Raw genomic sequence first — 15,549 nt, 5'->3', positions numbered from 1 at the left:
TTTTTTTAAATCAGATATGTAAAACTGCCCAACTCTCAAAGTTTCTATGAGGGCTGTAAAAAGACTTATGGTCCTCATTCACCTTAGGATTCTCACTGTATGTAAAGGTCGAGTGACCCACAACAGGCTACACAGAAATTAAGTCATCCTCCCTCCCCCATACCAAGAACCACCATTGCAGACTGCAAACTGTCAGCCTGTGGGAATCACTGTACTGTATGTAAATACAGAGCAGAGTTACTTAACAGCACACACGGAAGAGATAACATTATTGCCCGTCAGCTGTCATAGCTAAGTTCTATTTATAATCATCTGGTCTTTTTGGCAAAGGCCTTTCTATTGCACATCAATAAATACTGAAAACTTTGTTTCTTCGCAGCAAATGTATTCATGTTAATGTTAATAATCTATAGCCCATAAACATACTATTCCTACCTTGTTGACGGACTTGTTCTAAATTACCACAATCGATATTAGACGGTTAATTGAATGCATTTGTTTCACCCAGCACAGGGCATAGACAGTGCTGTTTATACAACAGGTGCAGGCCTGTTTTTCTTTGAGTTATAGTCATCGTTTCACCTGCAGGGAGAGCCATTTTACATAAATCTTAACCTAGTGTACCTTTAATTTTGCACCTGCTTTCTTCTTTCCACCTAATACACAACTGAAAACAATGCAAGATAATAGATTTGAAGAGAGGGGGGAGAAGGGGGTTTGTTCCCAAGAGGAGCAGGGTGAGGTTTTCAGGGGCATGTGCATGCACTGACTGGTTGAGATGTTAGCCCTTAAACATAGCTGCATTGCCAACTGCACACCCTGCTATTCATTTTAACCACTGGAGGGCAAACTGAGCCAGGTTTAGTGAATTACTTGTAGGAGGCATTGTACTCTGTAATTAGGTAGCACAAACTACAAGTTTCCAACTGAAATTTTTGGTATGGAGTTGCATTTTTTGTTGGGGGTGGGGAATCTAATTAAAGTGTGGATTACTTTTTTTCCCAGGGAGATATTGACTTCTATAGGTGGACTTTGGCTCTCAAACCAGGTTAGGGCTTAAAAGACTCAGTTTCTCTAAAGGCACAGCGGGCATTTGCACAGAAAAAAAAAAAAAGTCCAAATTGAAGTTGACAGCATGACTGACTTCAACAGGCAAAGTTGCTTAAAGGTTCAGGACGTAACAACTTAAAATTTGTATCCGCCACTATTTTTACTGTTCCCTGCTGTCTCCTGTTATCAATTGTGTGTTCCCCCTTCTCTAGAGCAGGCAAAAGGGTGCTATGAATTATTTACAGAGTATGAGTGGGTGAGAGCTGTGGGACTGATTAGAGAATGACACGGAGGATGGCTAAATCTCGGTCCTTCTCAGCGATCTGCTTCAGTGGCAGTTTCCAATTCACATGTAAAAAACCTCAGTATATAATAGTGCACTGTTTCATCCTGGAATTCTGCAAAACACCCTCATCTTTGCAGTAAAAATGATCCTTACATTACTTATGTCTCATCTAAGGACACCAAATCTGAAGGACGGTAAGGTGTACAAGCATGCACAGTTCACTATTATGGAAGCTATGACATGACCTCTGGGTGAAAGTTGAGCCTTGATTTTTCAGTAAGAAAGCCGCTGTCTCATCTCAATAAGACAATCCATTTCCTGCACTGATGGCAAAATATTACATTTGATGTTTAAGGAGCACATGTGGACACTAAGACAGTCTTTCCACAATAATCAACAAAAATACTCTTCTCCAAGTCATCCTTTTGATGGGCAAATTTATTTGCTGTCCATCAAGAACCAGAAGTACTATATTACCATTTCACTGTCTGTATACACAGACCAATAACAGCAAACCTGTGACAGACAGTGAGTGTATTAAGCCAACACTCCCACTGACACAGCAAACACATTATCACTCTGGCAATGAACAAGTGTTTGGCAACATCCCTGTACTTATCCCAACTCCTGAAACTTTTGCTGCACTATGTAACACATTTTGATGCTGAGCACGCCTGAAAAGGAAATGCACAAGCACCAGTATAGCAGAATGCACTACTTGGAGAGCAGAATGAGCTTGGAAGGCAATGGCATCTGCTGTTTCATGCCTTGCTTCTCACCTATACTCTTCTGACAGAGGTAAATAACAAATACAAATAACCAAATCATCACACATGGTCAGTTTGCCTAATGACAGCCAGGGAGTATCAAGCCCTCCAGTCTCAAAGTTCCCTCCAGTGCAGGGAAATTGCACTGGGATGAAAATTCAATCTCAAACCATTACTTTGAATTATTCAAACTCTAGATCAAATTTCTGAGAGAGGACCTTTATCCGGTCCCTGGGACCAAGGTAACAGTTTTAGGTGAAGACAATGTTAACAATTTGACATTTGAGTGCCAGTCCGCACTTTAAAAATGCAGCACAGAGCAAAGCAAGGCGCTGCTATGTGCTATCACTTTACCTTTAATTCACCAGCGCGTGCCGAAGATGAATAATTCAAGACTTGCATCAACCTCTTGGCTTTGAAGAAGAATCCCCCCCCTTATAGCACACACTGAATTCACAGCAAACACATTCTTAGAAATGAACTGTCTGCCTTTCTGCCACAGAGGCGGTTAATACCAAGGAGCACAATGTTCAAAATCTGACCAAATGAAAATATGGGTTACTGTGCCTGAGAGGTAGTCTAGTGATTAGCCTACATATTTTATAAAACCCACATACTTTCCTTGAATACTTAGACATATTTGGCATTAGATATCAGGTGTGATCTACTTTTCCTCCGCACACTATAATGCTAGCCATCCAAAAGGTAAAACTATAAAACTAGTTAAAGATTGTCCTAGCTAGAGGATGTATGGAAGGACCCACCCTCCGCTTTGTCCTGACAAAGGTCCAAATGGCAAACCCAAAGCTGGAATACAAATAAACCTCGTTACAGTCCTCATAGTGCACATTAGCAATCCACTCTTCATCTCCCAGATAATCGCTCTCTTTTCGCCCTCCCTGCTTCCACACACTCCCACAAATGAGCAACAGACAGTCAAGATGCCTGCCGTTAATAAACCTCCTGTTTCTTCATAACAACTCAAACAACTCCCATTGTGTCTCATGTGGAAGTGTGAAAGTCCATATCCTGCCTGCGATGCTGACAATGAAGCAGAGGGTGGGTCCGTCCATACATCCTCTAGGACAATCTTTTTCTCACCCTTCGTGCTCTCCTTGGCACCCGTTTTCATTACAGCAGATGACACATGGCTTGCACATCCTGAGGGACGGAGCTAACCCACAACAAACATTTCTCCAAATGTGACACACTGCACTCAACCAAGTTTTCTATTGCCATATCACATTTTTGGCCAAAGTGCTTTTTCTTTTGACCAGCTCAGTCTGCCAGAAAATAAAACATCAACATTTAAAACCGTGAAAATGTTGAGCAGCACATCATGCAAGAAGGATAGAGAGGGAAGAGGAATGAAGATGACATAGAAACCAATATATTTTTTATGATTATATGATGATGCTGCTGTGTCACAGAGGGCCTGCATAAATTCACTGCAAAAATATGAAGAAACTGTATCTCTCATGCAAAATGTAGGTGGTAGTGGCACAAAGGTAAAGCATGGCTCTACAAAGTATGTATTTCATAAAACACACACACACACACACACACACACACACACACACACACACACACACATTTAATCTACACTGACATATGAATGTGCACTGTAGATGGCATAAAAATTTAACACCGGTATAATTTTTTAATACATCACAGATTTTGTACACACAGCAGCAGAGACTTTAATCGTGAGTACAAATACAATAATCTGCAAAAACGTTTTGTTTTTTTTTTTTTTATTGCCATGCTAACCCTGACACAATTCTTTGAGTTATATGTCCATACTTGGGACATTTTTATTTTATTCAAGATGAAAAAAATGTGACCGTGCAGCCTATAATGTAATAGATAGTGGTTTGGCCCATTCAAACAAACATTTGCTTCCCAGCTGCTCGCTTAGCATCATAGGAATCAAGCCTTAAACTGTTCAAGAACTTATGCTGCTGTATGCAAACTATGCCACAGAACTCAAGTATTGTGGTTATATGACCAACATGCGAGCCCCAATTCCCCATATCATATTAACATTACTCAGGAAAAAACACCACACAATTTTTGTTTTGCTGGCTGGTTTCTATCATCAGAGCCTGCAATAAATGTTAAAAATGTCAAAAGCAAATTTGACTGACATGTTCATGATAACTGTCTTGGGAATTATGACTCAGCCATTTTCCATGATGAAGTGTTTGAAAATGAAACCCAAAATCACACTGTGTTGTAGTATCAAATAGCTATACTTACAGAATCACAATAATTACAGGAACACGATAAATGAATCAGCAAGTATTATGAATTGTATCATAGGATCCCGGCTAATTGCCATCCCTACAATCTACTGTAAATATAGCCAAAACAAGAATTAAAGTGACAGTTAACCCTAAAACAAACAAGACTATAGGTTGCGAAGACAGTTTTTAACCACCAAGGTCCATGTAAAAACCATGTAATCCACAGAACAGGAATCTTCAGAATGTATCATGTCATTTGGCGCGGCAAATTCCAGGAAGTGTTTTAAGGCAAAAAAGCTTCTTGTACTTTCTGGCAGAACACGCATCCATTAACCAGTCAACCTTAGGTGTGGCAGAGGTTGGAGATGGATGGAGTTGACCAATGTGTGTAGTGCAAGGCAATATAATAATTTGAGTGTTTATGATTCTGCAACCATAAAACCCGGACGTATGACCAAAATCTTACAAAGTAATTAAATAAGATTAATTTCCCCCTTTTTGTAAATTTTATTGTAAAGTCACGAAAAGTAAGCAAGTTGTGAGTTCACAAAGCCATAGGCTTACCATGTACTTTAAGCTAAAGACATGAGCATAAACAGGGGACAAGTCTTCAGTTAGGCAGCCTGGCCCGTTAGCGGGCGGTGCTGCCATGGGCCAGCTGTAGGTTCACAGAACAGGGTTTGATGACAGATTATTGTGTCTCTTTTGACTGATATCCAATGCTGGTGCAAATCTAATTGGCAAAAGCAAAGGCTATCAGTCTATAATTGTTTTTCCCCACTGTGAGAGCCTCAGAGGAATGAAAAGCCCACATGTTAACACATTTCATTATGAAAACTGTAGTAGGGCCATGTTGTTGTCCAATAAACTCTTCTCTGAACCTTTTCAATAGTAGTGGACTGGGAAACTGTGACACCTGAATGTCACACAAAAACAGCATGGTCCAGAGCAGGTCTACAGTACATGAACTAGATTGTAAACAAGTCATCAGGTGGGATGAAGGACTGCTTTAGCTATCAAAGGAGGAAAAAATAGGACCCTCATTCTAGGCAACTGTTTCACAACCTAGTTTCTGTTGAATCTGCTTCAGGGTTTTAACTCCTCATATATTTTATAAATGTTTTTATTCCTTCCTATGCTAAAGTGATGAATTGCTAATTATTCATAAAATGTGTCAGTGTCAGTAACAAAAGAGGTAATTCCTATTTAGAGTCAACAAGCAAACACTTTTCATGAGTGGACAAATTGTCCCAAGAGAAATGAAACAGCAGAGAATGGAGAACACACAGGACAAGAGATGATATGCGGCCCACCATTACAAGGGTGTAGAAGTGGGTCAAAGAAAGACTGAGAGAGGAGCCTAATAAGCTGACTGTTGAAAATCTGATTTCCTGGAGGCACCACTGCATGTTTTGGTCCCCACATGCAAACAAAGACCCAGGCTACCCTGTGATACACCAAGGAGTGGTGGGGTGGTTAAAATTGCTCCTTTTGTCATCCATGAACAATACATATTTACTGTCTTCCATCCACGCAACCACAATTTTCAATACTCCTGTGTAAGATATGCAGCAAGCATTGCACTGAACACAAGCTACATATATACAAAAACCTCCCTGACCGCTGAGGAGTCAAAGTAAGTGCAGTGTTTACTTACGATTCTCTCTGTGTGTCTCTGTTCAGGCCAAACTGGGTTTTCTCCACTCCAGGCCCTAGTGTAAGGGCTGATTCTTCCTGTAGAAAAAGAGAGCAAGAACAGGCTGTCAGTACAAGCATTAAGCAATCTCAGAGGTTATTAAGGAGTTAACATGCCATGGGGCAGTCAGGAATAGGAGAGGAAAAAGCAGGGCGACCAGAGTGTTGAGATCAGAATGTGAGGATCTCACAGTTTATCCTCTAAAACCCAGACAGAACACACCAACTCTCCCACAGATCTGCCAAAGGAATTACATAAGCTAGGCTAAACTCAACCTAGCACATCACATAAAGCAGACACACATTGTAGGTCTGAGGACCAGGTTTCAGTCAAAAACACACAAACCACTGGGTGAAAATCAAACACATGCTGAACATAAAGGAAGATACTGAGAGGCTCATGAAGGTGACAGCAGGGGTGCAGTCCAGTGCTGAAGATGCCAAGTTTTGTTTGAAAGAGCATAGATTCAAAACGGTTTCCACCAGAAAATACATACTAATCACCTGTGTGTACTGTATGGTCACCCCACAGGCCAGATCGTATTTTTCTGGATAAAAAGGAAGACAATTAAATAACCCAGCAACAGACACAATGCCTGAATCAGCATGTAACAGTGAGTCACCACCCCAGCTGTGTGATTTCTTCCTCTCTTATCTGTGGAGGACTGAACAAGGGGCAGCTGCTGGCACTCCAGTGCACAATCCACAGCTTTACCATGACGCCACATCCTTGCAACATCAAGTAAGAAGCTCCGGTCATTTCTGGGTAAAAGATTTGTTTTAAAACAGATGTGAAAAACTTTATACCAGCAGAGCTTCACTGCACCCCTGCAGCGTGCCAAGACAAGGACATGCCATTTAAAAACTGTAAGTGAGGAACCAAAAACCCTCTGTGAAACCTCTCAGAGCCCCTATAATCCTTCTAACTCAATCCATATGTGTAAGGGTTTAATTTCTTAAGCTTAAAAGAATGCAGCAAAAATCATTCAATTCTGCTAAGCTTGTTCCACCAAGTTAGTATCTCTCGCCTGACAGCAGGTCAAAACACATATAAAAGGTGCATTAAAAAGGGAAACAGAGCTACACCCTGCTGGTTCTGAGCAGCCTGCCTACAAAAATAATTAGGCCCACTAGATATTCCAGCAGCATCAAGAAGCTGGCTGGTATGGAGAGGAAAGGATTTCCTAAGTTGATGTAAACAACAGAACTGGATATGGACACTGAGTCCTGGGAAAATGAATAGATGCTGAGACAGACTAGCCAGCTGTTGGACATTTGATAACCGTGAGACAGAAGGATGGTTGAGAGACAGAAAGCCTCATAATTTATGATTGTGAGGCATATGGACTTCATTTGCAATGAAGTCGAGGACAGAAGTCGCAAAGAGGCTCTTCGTTCATTATGTAATATGGTAGCACAAGGCAGCTGGGATGTTTTCAGATAACATGAGGGTTTCCAGACAGCCAGAGAAAGATCATCATTGATACCAAGCAGCGTAATGATCAAACTTTTCCTTGTATAAAGAGTGCTTGGGAAATTACGCTTCGACTGAGGGATATGACAATGAACAATCAGTGCAAGATATTTAACAACTTGCCAGAAACAATAACATGTCAAAAAAACAGATTTCTTTTGGGAAAGGTATATTGTGTGGGGCACCCTGTCATACATGGGGAACACACTGATTTAGTGTATTCATATGATATCTGAGTTTGTTCTGGAATATGATATGTGTACCTAACTGCAACAATATGTATGGGTATGCCTTGTACACTCATCTGGTCTGGGCACCTGGAGTGTAAAATGACTATCATTTCCCTTGCAAACAGGCTATAACCTGATATAGTCAGGATCAAATATATGTAAGGTCTGCTACAAAAAATCTTGGCAGAGGTCATGTGGTGCATCTATCAGTTAGCTTCTCTGCAGACACTGATATTAATATCAAAGAAGACAGCGCACCAGGGTGACTCCTTTCCATTGTTGGTTCAGTGAGTAGGCAGTGATACGATGAACACTATGGAAGTGTGATGTCAAAAAGCCATGATAAATAGTAAGGTGTTAGAGCGCAGAAGCAGTGAGAACAGTTAGTCCACCGGAGTCTTAAGAAACATATTCCCTTACAAATCACAAAAAAGGCTAAATATTTGATGAACGTCATCTATAACGCCCCTCTGGTGAAAGAAAGTGTTAAAGAAAGTGTTGCTATGACTTGCATGCATAGGAACAAGCTGCTATGTGTGCTTGGCTGCAACCGAGTCACGCATGCAAAAAAGCAGAACACGTCATGGCCACAATATTTTGGCACTTGGGAAAGAGATCATTATGACATGGCCATAACATTGAAAATGTACAACAAAATGTATTTTATTGTACCAATAAAATCAATCAAAAGCTACAACGACTGTACTTGAGATTCAGGGAACATTCCTACGCCAGTGTTAGTTATCGGCCAAAGTTTAAAAACAAAAAGTAGAGAAAAGTGTGTTTTATGATGGAAATAGTAGCTTTAACTCTCACAAGGCTCCCATTGGGTTATTTGGATTAGTGTCTCTGAGCTTCAAATTGAAGATGCTGGCAGACTCATCTGCAAGGTAGGTTCTCACTTTTTCTGACTTTTTGTTTATTGGGGGATAGGTTAAGCGACTTTAACTTGGCTACTCAAAGCATGAGTTGCTTACCTGAACAACAAATCTAACATCAAATAATCAATTCCATACATGTGGTTAGTTTGCTATGATAATATTATTCCAGACTAAGTGAACAAGTCGGGGCCTTCAACAGCTTGAAATGTGTCTTAGCCTTCTAACATCAGACTCACTGCCAAACAAAGCCAGCATCAGCCTGGCTATGTGTGTGTGTTGAGGAGCAGGGGGAAAGGGATTTACACCGGAACAGATCAAAGCGCTTGGACCAGCTTGGCTATTTTTAGAGCCTGAAATCTAAGCAGCCTTGATGGTAACAGTGCAGTAACTGGTATAAATAACACCTGTGAACCCCCGCGCTGCATTATGATCATTTTCACATTTGCTATATGCAAATTATTACATTTTGCACCTAATTCTGAGCGGCACAGCTTGCACTACATTCACCTACCTCAAATTATTAATACAATAGGCTAGCAATCAATGCAACAAGGAAGTACACTGCATGGATAAGTTAGTATTCTCACAAAGAAATGCTCTCTTCCCCCTTTTTTTCTACATACTGCGACCCTGCCAAGCTCGGCACCCAAAAACAAAATAAGCCAACCTTCTGACTTCTGTATCAGGGGGACAACCAAGAGCTTTCTAGGAAAAGTTCTGTAAGTTTCCAAGAGGCTTTGGTGTGAGTCAAGAGCAAAGGTAATGGATGCCTGCCACTTCAGTCTGGGTCAGCTGTGTCTGGATCTGCCAAATAAAATGAGTCTGCAGAGAGGAATGCAACCACAATGTTGGCTGGCCGTGGCTCATTTTGAGGAGATCTGCTAAATCACAGAGGGAGAAACAAGTTATGAAACGACCCATGAGCAATATCGCTGTAAATAACAATTATTCTTTCTCTTTTAATGTGCAAGAAAATGATGCAGAACAATGCAAGTTGTATCATTTTGTCAATCTGCCTCAATATCCACATTACTTTAGAGGAGGAATGCTGAATATTGCATTTAGCCCCTCTGGAAAAGATGCATCCGCCTGAAGGCAATATGAGGCAGGCTAGACACTGGGGTTACTTCTAGATGGAAGGGTATGAAGTCAAGATGAACCCACACAGAATTACAAACAAATGTTAAAAAGGGACATTTGTCCTGTAAAAAAGTGTTTCAAAGAAAAGAAAGACATTGCAAATACAATAAAAGCAGTCAAGTATTTTAAGCATATTTATTTATATTTTTTTACATTACATTTGCATTTGCACTATATATCTTTTCTTCGAAACACTTTTTTGCAGGAGAAATGTCCTTATCTTTGCAATAGTTTTTCTTGGTATTTCACTTTGTGGCCTCTTTTTGGGGGGTGGGGTTAGAGGATCCAAAGAGGATCAGACAGAGTTTGGAGGTCATTCCCATGTCACACCATCAGCCTCAGCCAAGGACCGCACTCAAATACGAGCATGACAGATCGGATGCACAGTGCTGTTACTGCAGGACCAGGAACTATTACTCACAAGATTATTGACAACCACAGCTCAGAAAAGACTTGTTTTAGGCATTTTCATCTAAGGATCCACTCCAGATCAACAACAGTGTGTGTTGTCAAATGAATAAGACATAATAAAAAACAAGTGTGTGCATAAAAGCACATTCCATGAATGATTTAATGGTCAGACCTCATAATATCTGTGAATTCCCATCCATACAGGTTATAGATAATTATTTCATAGTAGCTACGATACTGCAAGTTATATGAGGAAACTGAAATGCAAGTATTGTGTAAAAGAGCATTCCAACAATTCCATGCAATAGATGACTGATGAAATCTGACTTTAATAGCCTACCTTATAGTTCACTGCTGCTCAATATCTAGCTCTTTTTGCTATTTTGATTACTCAAGCATTTTTTGCGACATGTCTGTATTGTTTCACGATTAAGTAATGGCAACGCCTCCATTTCCTCCCTACAAACTGTAAATTGTTGTAGTTTGGAAATAAAAAATGCAGCCGCTTTGGTTATGCTCTTTTTTTGTCTGTTTGTTTTATTCCAAAAAGAAATTTTAGACGATGACGCTTTTTTTTGTTTTGTTTTTTTTGGTTGTTTTTCTATGTGTATTTGATGTGAAATACTATGTAGTCTATTAGTGACTTTTGTTAACTGGCATACCTTTTCTGCCACACACCAAAACTGAGAATGATGCCATTTAGCACTGGCCAGTTTATACCAAATACCGGTGTTATTTATTTATTTTTTTATGATATGAATTTTTCAGATACCCCAATACCGGTGTGTGTGTGTGTGTGTGTGTGTGTTGCGTACATAACGTTGGGAACAGCACGCGGAACATAGTGCCGCGGGACATCATTGGAGGGGGGACTGTTTTTGCAGTTGCACTCAGTAAGCAGCGGGGACTCCAGTACAGCTACAAAATGGACCAAGGCAGTGTCAGTGACTTTGGAGAACAAGCAGAAAATGAAGTGAAGAACTTTTACCAAAAAGAGGAGCTGTGTCAGCTGTTTGGAAGTTGTTTGGCTTCAAAAAATCCGACACAGATCAAACGACGATCTTTTGCAAATGTTGTTGGGCTAAGGTTGTAGCCGCTGGAGGCAACACAAGCAATTTGCTTCACCACCTCAGCCGCAAACATGTCATAGAATATGAAGAATGCAGATCTGCGTCCTCCACGTCTGCAGGTAATGTTGGCAGTGGCACGAAAAAAGAAAAGACGAGTCAGATGTCCCTCAAAGACACGTTTGCAAGAGGGACTGCTTACAAGAAAAAAGCCAAACGGTGGATCAAAATTACAAACGCTATCACCATCCACTTAATGCAAGTTGCATACCTTTAGTTTACAATTTATTTGTTTGAATGTGATACCTACCTAAACAACTTGAAGCAAAGTCCATATTAATACAAATGGCCTTAAATTCGCATAATAAAAAGGTTCTGTATTTTGACTGCAACTGTCATGCATTTTGATTCCTTCACTTCATTAGAATCATGAGTGCCACCTCTGCATCATTTTGTGTTGCCATGTAAACCTGTATTAATACTAGGGTGGACAATGTCCAGACAACTGGACATTAATGTCCAGTATTCATTCCTCATGACAGTAAAATAGGTCATTCTAAGTTAATTTACTGCAGTAATTCTTCTCTAAATCATTAGAAAATGTGGTTAACACCCAGTCGTGCATGAAAAAAGAAAATACCGTCACATACCGTGAAACTTATATAATTTTGAAAAATACCGTCATATACACTTTTGGTCATACTGCCCAGCACTACTGCCATCTCTCCAGTCTAACCTTCTGAGAAGTGGTTCCTTCACATGTGCAGCTAAAACACAACCAAACTAACCAGTATGAACAAAAACAGAACTCATGCATGTTGCTGACGAGACCAACGTAGTTTTGTGCAAAGCTATCAAACTGGAAGCAGATGTGGCAATATATTGCTGGAGTTAAGAGGCCAGCAGATACAAATATGAGAGGTGATGCACTGCAGCAAGCAATGAAGGAAACATTAAGCCAAAGGGGAAAAAAAGATCTTTCAATAATTCAAGTGGCAACTTGAAGATGCTCAACTGGCTGATTTTGAAACCATCTTGGCAAATTACACAACTGTATCCCAATCAGTAAACCATACAACCAGTAATTTACAGTCAATAATGGTAATTCTGTACTGGTTCCACTGACGTTTCTTATTGAAATTTCTCATAAATTACCAGCAATCTTTCGATATTTTCCTGTTTTGACAGCAAATATCACTCATAATTTTTTTACAGTTGGTGCAAATGGATCATGGCAAGCTACAAAACACCAGCTTGTGCACACTTAATTCTGTTCACGTCAGCTTCAGTATTAACCTGTCCAAACCTGCCCAATGCCACAGACAGCTGTAGGATTTCCCATTTCCCATTCCCATATAATATGTGCACCTAGTGGATCTCTTAACCATGGATATTTTTTCCCCATAACAATACCTTCACATAAACTGTAGATATATACACTATATTACCAAAAGTATTCGCTCACCCATTCAAATGATCAGAATCAGGTGTCCTAATCACTTGGCCTGGCCACAGGTGTATAAAATCAAGCACTCAGGCATGCAGACTGTGAAACAAGACATTTGTGAAAGAATGGGCCGCTCTCAGGAGCTCAGTGAATTCCAGCGTGGAACTGTCATAGGATGCCACCTGTGCAACAAATCCAGTCGTGAAATTTCCTCGCTCCTAAATATTCCACAGTCAACTGTCAGCTCTATTATAACAAAATGGAAGCGTTTGGGAACAACAGCAACTCAGCCACGAAGTGGTAGGCCACGTAAAGTGACGGAGAGGGGTCAGCGGATGCTGAAGCGCATAGTGCAAAGAGGTCGCCGACTTTCTGCACAGTCAATTGCTACAGAGCTACAAACTTCATGTGACCTTCAGATTAGCCCAAGTACAGTACGCAGAGAGCTTCATGGAATGGGTTTCCATGGCCGAGCAGCTGCAGCCAAGCCACACATCACCAAGTGCAATGCAAAGCGTCGGATGCAATGGTGTAAAGCACGCCGCCACTGGCCTCTAGAGCAGTGGAGACGCGTTCTCTGGCGTGATGAATCACGCTTTTCCATCTGGCAATCTGATGGACGAGTCTGGGTTTGGAGGTTGCCAGGAGAACGGTACATTTCAGACTGCATTGTGCCGACTGTGAAATTTGGTGGAGGAGGAATTATGGTGTGGGGTTGTTTTTCAGGAGCTGGGCTTGGCCCCTTAGTTCCAGTGAAAGGAACTTTGAATGCTTCAGGATACCAAAACATTTTGGACAATTCCATGCTCCCAACCTTGTGGGAACAGTTTGGAGCGGGCCCCTTCCTCTTCCAACATGACTGCGTACCAGTGCACAAAGCAAGGTCCATAAAGACATGGATGACAGAGTCTGGTGTGGATGAACTTGACTGGCCTGCACAGAGTCCTGACCTGAACCCGATAGAACACCTTTGGGATGAATTAGAGCGGAGACTGAGAGCCAGGCCTTCTCGACCAACATCAGTGTGTGACCTCACCAATGCGCTTTTGGAAGAATGATCAAAAATTCCTATAAACACTCTCCTCAACCTTGTGGACAGTCTTCCCAGAAGAGTTGAAGCTGTAATAGCTGCAAAAGGTGGACCGACATCATATTGAACTCTATGGGTTAGGAATGGGATGGCACTTCAGTTCATAGTATGAGTAAAGGCAGGTGAGCGAATACTTTTGGTAATATAGTGTATATATATACTCTACTCACAAAAAGTTAGGGATATTCGGCTTTCGGGTGAAATTCAGGATGAACCTAAAATGTATTATAACCTTTACAGGTGAACTTAATGTGACCTTCTGTAAACTTTTGAATGCACATGTCCAACTGTTCAATGTTTCAGTACTTTTTGCACAAGTTGCTGTTCTCTACCAAGGAGTTTAACGGCAAAATTCACAACAGGTGTTTGATCCATGAATCGACCAATAAATTTCCTGGTTCAATTAGAATTGGTATTTAAATAGTCCTCCTCACTATGCTGTTCACATTTTGACATCATGAGACCAAGACGACACCTAACAATTGATCAGCAGCACCTTGCCATTGCGAGGCTTCAAAGCTTCAAACAGGATGTTCTCAGACGGAAGTGGCCACTGAGCTTAGAGTGTCACAGAGTGTCATCAGCAGGTTGCAACAGAGATACAGAGAGACTGGAAGAGTCACAGAAAGGCATAGAAGTGGACATCCTTTGGCCACATCCCACACTGATGACCGCTTCATTGTGAACAGTGCCCTGCGGAACCGGATGATGAATGCCACTCAACTCCAGGCACATTTAAGGGAGGTGAGAGGCACCCAAGTGTCACGTCAGACCATTCGAAACCGTTTACATCAGCATGGTCTGCATGCTAGACGACCTGCAAGGGTACCTGACCACACCACCAGGCACAGGTGTCATCGTCTTGCATGGGCCAGGGAGCATTTACGCTGGACGAGGGACCAGTGGGCCTCAGTGCTGTTCTCTGATGAAAGCCGATTCATGTTGAGCAGAAATGATGGCCGCCAACGATGTTGGAGACGTCAAGGAGAGCGCTATGCATCAGCCACTGTTGTCACCAGATGAGCCTTTGGTGGTGGTGGTGTTACTGTGTGGGCAGGTGTGTCTAGTCAGTACAGAACTGCCCTACACTTTGTGAATGGTACAGTGACAAGCCCATACTACCTGAATAACATCATTAATCCAGTCATTGTGCCCCTGCATGAACAACACAGGCCTAATTTCATCTTCATGGACGACAATGCTCCAGCTCATCGAGGTCGCATCATTAGGGAACGGCTGCTGGAGACTGGGGTACCTCAAATGGAGTGGCCTGCACTTTCTCCAGACCTGAATCCCATAGAAAACCTATGGGATCAGCTGAGTCGCCGTGTAGAGGCTCGGAGCTCTGTACCCCAGAACCTCAATGTCCTGAGGGCCGCCCTTCAAGATGAGTGGGATGCCATGCCTCAGCAGACAATAACTCGACTTGTGAACAGCATGAGACGTCGTTGTCAAGCTATAATTGATGCTCAAGGGCACATGACAAGTTATTGAGACATTGACATTTTTTGTTGTGGTATATCCACCACTGTTGTTGGCTTTTGTTTCAATAAATTGTTTGAGATGAGGAAATCACCAGTGTATGCTTCTACTTAAATGCCCTACTTTCATGATATATCACTGTAGCGTGAACTTTTTATATTTTCCATAAATTTCACCCAAAAGTCAAATATCCCTAACTTTTTCTGAGTAGTGTATATTTAAATATAGAAATGCACACACACACATATATATATACACACATATATTTACATATATAGACAGA

At 41.3% G+C, this 15,549-nt stretch overlaps 1 protein-coding gene across 1 annotated transcript in view; it reads right to left on the bottom strand.

Annotated features, from left to right (window-relative positions):
* fbxw7 (F-box and WD repeat domain containing 7) overlaps nucleotides 1-15,549 on the bottom strand; it is a 158,467-nt gene that overhangs the window by 113,947 nt on the left and 28,971 nt on the right. Inside the window, exon 2 of the mRNA XM_030044094.1 lies at nucleotides 6,007-6,083. The gene's annotated coding sequence lies outside the window, so the exon portion shown is untranslated. The remainder of the gene's footprint in view (nucleotides 1-6,006; nucleotides 6,084-15,549) is intronic.

Source organism: Myripristis murdjan, chromosome 1 (assembly GCF_902150065.1).
Source record: "Myripristis murdjan chromosome 1, fMyrMur1.1, whole genome shotgun sequence".
Classification (NCBI taxonomy): Eukaryota; Metazoa; Chordata; class Actinopteri; order Holocentriformes; family Holocentridae; genus Myripristis; species Myripristis murdjan.
This window is presented reverse-complemented; position numbering and strand designations above follow the sequence as displayed.